At 43.8% G+C, this 7,622-nt stretch overlaps 1 long non-coding RNA gene across 1 annotated transcript; it reads right to left on the bottom strand.

Moving 5' to 3' along the window:
* Positions 1 to 4,108: 4,108 nt before the first annotated feature.
* Positions 4,109 to 6,437, bottom strand: LOC136356003 (uncharacterized). Its single transcript, XR_010740632.1, has 3 exons — positions 5,835 to 6,437; positions 5,450 to 5,515; positions 4,109 to 4,356 (listed from the first exon to the last, which is right to left on the bottom strand). It is a non-coding gene; the product is annotated as an uncharacterized lncRNA (long non-coding RNA).
* Between the last annotated feature and the right edge of the window lie 1,185 nt (positions 6,438 to 7,622).

Here is a 7,622-nt window from a genome sequence, read left to right as displayed (position 1 = left end):
GAGACTGGATTCGGTCTAATGGCTAGATACAGCTAGCGTTCATGTGAGGACGGCGAGGAGTGGACGAAAGGCTTTTTGGAGGTGTTGACAATGGTTAAGGAACTATGTTAGATCGGAGGCTTAAGTGCCACGGGATATGAGGTGTTTGTGCAGGATCCATTCGTGGAACGCAAATGGTATTGGCAGGGCCTCTTCTTCTCTGCCTCTGCTAGAGAGCGTCGGTGGGCGAAGGTAATATGTGTCAGGACATGTGGATCCATTCGGAAAATCTATCAAGATCACTTCAGTGTTGTTTTGTGAAAGCAGGACAGAACGAATGTAGTTTTGATGCTTAGTCAAGTAGTTTTGGTTTTGTTTTTCTTCTCTTTGTTATGAGATCTGTAGTTTAAGTATTAATGATGTATCTTTCGATTTTGTACAAGCACTTCTGTGTATATAAACATCAGATTTGTTTCCATTACCTTTTCTCCAAACAAAAAAGTAGATCACGAAAAATGAAATAATCGGGAACATAGTCCTCCTGCAAAGGGTATCGTGGCAGCCCTACATTTTCAATTTTGAACTAACCAATATCAAATATTCACTACTAGAAAAACCAATTTTCAGACGATAATATATATTTTTTCTAGGCGGATAGGCATCTTGGAAGTAAATGGCCACCTACGAAATTGACAATGGGGCTGAGATTGTCCTCCGTCTATGAAAATCGTGCCTGCAGCTCACCAAAAATAATATTGCGTCCCATCTTATCCTTTCCTCCACCATCCACTACTCTTTTCTCTCCACCATCCTTATCCTTATCCTCTCGACCTTTCTTCTCTCTCACGCACGGCTCAGAGGGCAGGGGCGGCATCGTCAGCGGTGGCTCCGAGGAGGAGCGGTGTGGGTAGTCGGGGTATCGGCAACGAGGAGCGGCGTCGGTGGCAGCTCGGGTGGACGGGAGGGGCGTCAACGGTGTCGCAGGCAGAGGGGAGGGGCGTTTGCAGCGGCGCGGGCGGAGAGGAGGGGCAATGGCGGCAACATGGCCGAAGGGGAGGTGTGGGTGGTGGTATTGGTGACGAGGAGCGGCGTCAGCGGCGGCTCGGCCGAAGGGGAGGGGCGTCGGTGGTGGCGCGAACCGAGGGGAGGGGATCAGCGTGGCCGGAGGGGAGGGGCGGTGTAGCTCCCGTCCCTCTCCTCTCCTCAGCTCTACTCTACCTCGGCAGCTGGAGATGGTGACGGGCGGGGTGGCAGTTCCTGGATGGCGACGTGCGGGTGCGGCGGATCAGGTGACGGGTGTGGTCATCTTCCTCGTCGTCATGGTCGTCTTTTTCGTCGTCATGGAAGTCGACGGTGGTGCGATTCCCCTACCCTCCCTCCCCCACTCCCTCTTTGTCTCCCTCACAGATCTGGCGGAGGGGGCGAAGGCGGTGGCATGGCCAGAGGGGGAGAGGGCAGCAGCGGGTGGGTGGTGGCTTTTTTTTTCTCCGAAAACATTTTCGCAAGCAGGTGGCTATAGTGCCTACGAATATGGAGATGCCGCCTGCTAAAATCATTTTTGCAGGAGGGACAAATGTCCGCCTACAAAAATCGTGTATTTTCGCATGCTTTGAAGTTCATGCGGAGTGGATGGCCACCTGGAAAAATCGCTTTGGCCCGTTTGCAAAAATGTTTTTTTATAGTAGTGATTTAGAAATAGAGACAGTAATAAGGAGGAGCAATATAAATCCTCAACCAAAGGTACACATACTTGTTATTTCAGATTTAGGTAGAGCTGATCTCTTAGATGCACCTTGGCTTGTAGATAAAAAAACCTATTACTCTCGAAAGGCTTGGGTTAATTCTCTGAGATATCTTCCACCGCTCAGAAGGCTACCGCACATCCATCCATATGTAACTATGTAAGTCCAGAAAAAGTCGGCTGTTTTTTAGGACCTCTACCCGCTCTAGTGTGGGCATGAATAAAGCGTACAAAAATTGTTGGGGCAATTTCGTTCTTGTCTCTACTTCGATTTTCAATATTGATTTTGCCCCTATATTTTAGGTTTTCGTTTTTATCCCTACTTTTTTTTTAAACGAAACAGCCGTTTACCTCTATTCTGTTAATTCTTGCTAACGGTGTTCATTGCGGGGTAGAAAGGATAAGTATACCCTTAGATATTTTCCGGTACTTTTGTACACCACTTTCAAATTTGACCCAAATTTTGGCAAACTTTCACAATTTTTTGACAAATTAAATTACTGCTATAGTATGGCATCAATAGATTTGTATTTTGATTATATCAAAAGTACGGGAAAATATCTAATGGTTTACTTGTCTTTTTACCCTCCACATTTAACACCGTTAGCAAGAATTAACGGAACAGGGGCAAACGGTTGATTCATTTAAAAAATTAGGGTAAAAACGAAAACCCTAAAAAACAGGGGCAAAATCAATATTGGCAATCAAAGTTGGGGCAAGAACAAAATTGTCCCAAAATTCTTCCCCCATAATACTCGTTTAAAATTTCTATCAAACATTTCCTTAAGATCATAGTTATGTGGAAAGCTAGATCTAGGAGGAGGTTAAAAAAAGCTACAAAGAACCCTACTCAGATGAGGAGTTCAACCTCTCAAATTGAACTCCCTCTCAAATAGCTCGAGGGCTATATAAGGTTGCCTCTACGTTCCTCGCTAGGAATACGAGATCGAAGAATTGGAGAGAGAGAGTAGAAACACACTCCACAGAAATTAATAGGAGAGGCAAAACTCATGCGGAATTTAAATTGCATGAAGTAAATACAGGAATTTAAATTACATAAAATAAATTCAAATCATATCATTACAAAAGAGTGGAGCTAACTGTTACGAACTCTGTTGATTTCTGGAAAGTTTGAGAGGAAGAAGATAGAACAGAGTCGAACAGGGGAAGAACACAGAGAGAGAGAGAGATATTCAGACTTGGGGAAGGGGAAGAAGTATTCAGTTTAGGAGATAGTTCAGAATACAATTAATTCGACCTCTTTTCCCTTCCACCTAGTGCGCTTATATAGCCGCGCGAATACATCAGCCCATGATCCATTCTGGCCCAGCGATTCTGACATTGGCCCGCTTGATACGCTCAGGTCGAACTCAATGCTTCACCGGGTTCTCTGTTGTCGGATTGTCCACAGTAGACGTATGAGTAGTCGCTGCCGTGACATTCCTCCCTCCTTCGGAACTAGCCTGCCCCCAAGGCGGTGCTTCAGGAAAATGCAGGTGGAGAGCTGCAGCATCCTCCCAAGTAGACTCAGCCGACGAGTGACCTTGCAGCGAATCTTCACCTGTTCTGTCGCATGATCTCCTCTTTTGACCACGCGTCGTTCAAGAATTTCCACAGGAACAATATCTTCAGGTGGAACAGCAGGAGGAAGACGAACATCAGTAGGTTGAGCGGGGTAAGATGCTTGACGAAGCTGAGAGACATAACACCGGATGAATAGCGCAATCCAATGGAAGCTGCAAACGGTAGGCCACGACTCCTACTTTAGCTAGCACTTGAAAAGGCCCAAAGTAGCAAAACGCCAATTTGTGATTAGAACGAACAGCCAAAGATGATTGTGCATAAGGTTGAGCCTTGTGAAAAATCCAACCACCGACTTGAAAGGTACGGTCAGAACGCTTCTTGTCAGCTTGTGACTTCATTCCTTGTTGAGCTCGCAGCAAATGCTGACGAAGTAAACTAGTGATCGTTCTTTAGAGATACTACACACTCAGAAATATCCAAACCACCAAAATGTCTGGGTGGATGTCCATAAAGAACTTCAAACGGAGAGGTGTCAAGTGCTGAGTGATAAGCCGTATTATACGAAAATTCTGCCAGGGCAAGCCATTGAAATCATTTCTTCGGGCAAGCATGAATAAAACATCACAAAAAAGTTTCCAGACACTGATTCACCCTTTCGGTCTGCCCGTCAGCCTGCGGATGATATGCGGAACTCATTTTCAATTGTGTATCTGCCAAGCGAAAAAGTTCTGTCCACAAGGCACTTGTAAAGATACGTTCCAACCAGAAATGATATGCTGAGGCAATCCATGTAACTTGTACATGTTGTTCAAATATGCCAAACCCACATCAAAAGCAGTAAATGGATGTGTTAACGCCACAAAATGAGCATAATGTCACGCCCAGAATTCACTAGTAACTTCCGAACTTATTTGTGCATAAAATCCTCGTCCAGGAATCAACCGAGGCAATTTAATATACAAATCCATCATAATAATATCGTTATATTCTTACAAAAGAAAAAAAAACAGCAGCGGAAAAACGATCTAGCGATGGTTTCAGCTCCACTCCCACAGGCAGCTCAACTAGGGTATAAGCCAAACGTCTTCTCCTTCTGGATCCTTTTTCTTCAACTGAGGTTGATTGATTATTGCAAGGTGAGCATATGACATACTCAACAAGCCACACAGCAAATATGCAAGTGCACAAGGATACCAAAGGATGGCATAATATAGACTCATTTGCAAAAGCAGCATTTAACAAATATTTAAGAATAGTAAAACAGTAGAGTAATCATCAATTTTAATCAACACTGAACAGCACACTTCTAAACAACCAAACCCGGCTGCACAGATCTAACTCCAAACCAGGAGCTAAGCAAATTATTACCAGTTATAGCATCAATAATTTTTGTGAGAGGTGTGAGAGTAATCACGAAAAACATTGCTCAACCCGCCCATAACAGCGGGCACGGCTATTCGAATACTTTTACTCTGGCCAGAGGTGTACCACTGTACCCACAAGACACAGCCTCAACATCATGTCTACCATGCGTCGCGATACTAGAAAGTACCCGAATAGAGGTTGTGACAATACTCTCTGCACAACACAACTCACCACAGTGCACCATTCCTGGATCATAATCACCCCCTCTATAACTATAACCAGAGGCATGGACTCCCCAGCGACCCCCACGGACTTCTCGCCGCTTCTCAGTCTGGCACCCCGCAATGAATCATGCTATACAAAAGATAAAGCCGTTGCCCACGCTGGCTTGTGATTGGCACGGTTAATGTTTCACAACAGTAGCTCGTGAACCGGTCCTTAATTGTCATGAGCACGACCATCAAAACCATGTGCTCACAACCCACCTTTAATCAGACTCTAATTATCAATTAATTATCATAACACGATTAACCATCGTGAGCTAACATTAAATATAACCATAAGTAATAATGTAAGGTGATTCAGCCCATTAATGAGCTAATGTTTCTAAGCATGGCTAAGCAATTATATATATAGCATTTAGCTAAACCAAACCAATATATAAGGTTCAAGCTAATTAATTTATTACTCATAGGAAAATAAAGTCATTGTTGGCCATAATTAAATGGGAAAGGCTCACAACTCGATGACATTCGAAAATAATGCATAAGTTGAAATAAAACATTAGCTTTAAACTGGTTCAACCTGCTTAAAGGGTTATTTGGGATCTGTGTGACTTGCCTTGAGCTTCCTCAAACGCTTCTGAACCTTCCTCAACGTAAACGCTCTCCTCCGGAACGTCCGAAACTAAAGCAAATAAATAAAATCAACAAAACAGTAAAAAACAAGCATAAACAGTACATGTGGATATTTTTAACATGTGGATATCGATTTTACATGAATTTAGCAATTTGAACCACTTGAATCCGAGTTATGATGATTTAGTTATGAATTTCTGAAGTTTAATCAGATTTCATCTAATACAGAAAAACTAAAAAAAAGATTTATGATGTCACGATGACATCATCGCCGGCCATGGCTCTGAACCATGAGGTCGCCGGAGCTAGAGGACTCGGCTGGGTCTTCCGAGTACACCCATGCGAAGACGACGACGACGCGAACTCACCGGTGTAAAGAACAACGACGAACGAAGGCCGGCGACGAACTCCAACGGCGGCTCGGCTTGACTTGACGGCGACGACGGCTCTCCGACGGTCTTCGGCGGCTGCAAAGGGGCGGCCGAGGTGCTCCTCCTCCGCGTGAACCCGACGGTGATGACGCTAAGCGGCGACGGCGACCACAACCACAGCGCGGCGCGGCTGGAACGATGACAACGACGGCAACGGCTAGGGCTACGCGGTGGCCGCGCTACGGGCAACGGTAGAGCTCGGGACTTGGGGCAAACGGAAGAGGACGACTAGGGGATGCTTTATATAGTCATGGGTGAGAGAGATCGAACTCAAAACGAAAGGATTTGAGCCAGAAAAATCCGAGGGTTAGGTGGAGAGATAAACTCGAAAACGAATTCGATTCGGTTTATCCGAGCAAAATTGATCTCCGAAACTTTAGGGAAAGAAATATGATAAGGAGGAGATAATTTCCCCTCAACTAATTTTAGGAAAACACAAGAGAAAAGGTCGGATTTGGAGGGGAAAAACCGAGCCAATTCGGTCTCAGGTAAGCTGCCAGAGGTTGAAGACGATACTGTAGTGACAGGGACGGAAAGTATACTTTCCCTCTTGGGCTGGCTGAAAACAAAGCAAAGAAAGAAAGAGAAGGGGGAGCTCGGCTGGGCCGACATGGGCTGCACAGCCGTGCACACAAAGGACGGAGATGGGCTGGAATCAGCCCACGGCTTAGGGGAAGATTTAAAACTTTTTCTAATTAAAATAATCACTGAAATGATCTTTGAATTGTTAAAAATACTTCCAATGCTCAAATAATTTCAAGAAAAATCCTGAAAATACTTGGACACTCAAAGTACTTAACAAGATTATAATCAGGCAATTTAATGATTAATTTAATATGTGGGTAATTACTAAAATGTTCTTTGTATGATTAAAATTAGGAATTGAGCTCCGAAAAATCCGAGAAATTTCAGAGAGTATAATTAACCATGGAGAATTTCATAAAAATTAAATCCATCCATGCTTTATATTTAAGAATTTTATTTCCCACATTTAACTTCACTTGTAAATTAATGAACATTTAATATAAATTCTAATAATAATTTATTAAATAATTTATAAATCCTAAAACGAAAATCAGGATGTGACACATAACGACTGAATTTGTCCACAACCACAAAAATACAATCAAAGCCGGCTGATATAGGTAACCCCTCAATAAAATCCAAGGAGATCGTCTACCAAGCATGATCAGGGACCGGTAGCGGTTGCAACAAACCAGGATATTTCACTCTTTCAGACTTAGCTTGTTTGCATACCTCACAAGTGTTAACAAACATCCGGACAACACGTTTGAGGCCGGGCCAAGCAAACAAACGATGCACTCGACTGTATGTGACCTGAATCCCTGAATGACCTCCAATAGCTGAGCAGTGGAAAGCTATCAACACTCTGGTCTGCAAAGTGGAATTCGAACCCAACCAAATACAGCCTTTGAAGCGAAGAATCCCATCTGTCAGAGTATAATCTAGAAACTGCTCTGGAGATAATACTATCTGAGAAATGAGTTGAGAAGTAGCCAGGTCAGCAGCATACCCATTCTCTACTTCTTCCAACCAAGTCGGAATGCAAGATGACAAAGCACTCAACTGTAACACTTCTCCATGAGAGCAACGAGATAAAGCATCAGCAGCTCGGTTTTCTAATCCCTTTTAATAGACCAAGCGATACTGAAGACCCAAAAATTTAGTGAGAGCACGTTGTTGCCAGGGAGTAACCAACATTGA

Source organism: Oryza sativa, chromosome 4, assembly GCF_034140825.1.
Source record: "Oryza sativa Japonica Group chromosome 4, ASM3414082v1".
Taxonomy (NCBI): domain Eukaryota; kingdom Viridiplantae; phylum Streptophyta; class Magnoliopsida; order Poales; family Poaceae; genus Oryza; species Oryza sativa.
This window is presented reverse-complemented; position numbering and strand designations above follow the sequence as displayed.